This window comes from Lactuca sativa, chromosome 1 (genome assembly GCF_002870075.4).
Source record: "Lactuca sativa cultivar Salinas chromosome 1, Lsat_Salinas_v11, whole genome shotgun sequence".
Classification (NCBI taxonomy): Eukaryota; Viridiplantae; Streptophyta; class Magnoliopsida; order Asterales; family Asteraceae; genus Lactuca; species Lactuca sativa.
The window spans coordinates 36,044,642-36,045,907 of record NC_056623.2 but is presented as its reverse complement, the minus strand read 5'-3'; the positions used below and the strand labels follow the sequence as shown (position 1 = coordinate 36,045,907).

At 31.5% G+C, this 1,266-nt stretch overlaps 1 long non-coding RNA gene across 1 annotated transcript; it reads left to right on the top strand.

The window, feature by feature from the left end:
• The first annotated feature begins 231 nt into the window (after positions 1–231).
• LOC122195859 (uncharacterized) lies at positions 232–877 on the top strand. Its single transcript, XR_006186819.1, has 2 exons — positions 232–354; positions 757–877. It is a non-coding gene; the product is annotated as an uncharacterized LOC122195859 (long non-coding RNA).
• The last annotated feature ends 389 nt before the right edge of the window (positions 878–1,266 follow it).

Genomic DNA, 1,266 nt, shown 5'->3' with positions numbered 1-1,266 from the left:
TCGTGGCAATTGGATTAAAAGTCATGACGAAACGAAATATAAATTTATTCCCCAAAGGTTCAAGCAGGGTCAGCCCAAATACATGGGCGACTTGGGCTTAGGCCCAGGGCAACATATTTTTAAGGGCATCAAAATATAGTCTAGCTATCATATATTAATGGCCCAAAATTAACCGATATCTTGTTATCTCTTATAAGTTTATGGAGGAGAAAAGAAAGTACATGCGCCGAATAATCATCCATCATACGCATAGAGAAACAAAACGTCGCCTGGTGCTTAGAAACTCGTTGTCGTTGGTCTCGTTCTATGGGAAAAATCAATGCCTACCTGAAATACGTCTCCCATAAATCAAAAGTAAGAATTGTTTTCTCTATTTTTCACTTCCAGTTGACGAGTCATAAATCGATTTTATGTAGCTTTGATTTCTCCAATCGATCTGCTTTCTCTATCTTTCAAATCTCAATTTCTTAGTATCAGTCAACACTTAGTCCCGATATTAGCAGCAATTTCTCTAATTAGGTCCGATTTTAAGGTCTGATTTTGTCTAATCAGATACATCATAGCCGATTATGAAGTTCTGATTTAGTTGTTTATTGATTTGGGTGTGATTCATTTCTTGTTGGTTGTTTCAAAGAATCAGAAATCAGATGTAGGTGTGGTGAGTTCATTGTTCATTCAAAATCTATGTTTATTTAGGTTTGTTCATAAATATGATTACTCTCTTATATATCTGAATTCATCTCTATTTGATTACAGGAAAAGAGTGCAAGTCTCAAAGAGTAAAGACTTATTTGAATTTATTTTTTAATCTGATTAAGTTATTATGTATCGGACATCTCATTTATTGAAATTTGGATTTGTATTTTTTGTATCTGAATTCTTTATTGTTTTTGAAATTAGATTTGGGTTATTTCTCTATAAATTTCTCCATGTTTGAGTTCAGCAATCAAATCTGATTTCTCTACCGTTTCAGCAATCAAATTTGTGTATGTTGTTTCAGAAATTAGATTTTAAGATTCTAGTGAGTTTAAATTCGTTTATGTTTGTTTTCAATATTTTCTGTATAACCATCCTTTCTAATTTTTTGTGGTATGTTTATGTGATGCGAAGCAAGTGCTATATTTTTGATTTTGCTGTCTTCATAATTCAGATTTGGGTTTTGTTGTTTGATAAATCAAATTTGGGTGAGTTTATTCGATATTCGTGTTTATTTAGGTTTGTTTAAAAAGTTTGATTAATTTCTTATATATCTGATTTGTTAAAAGG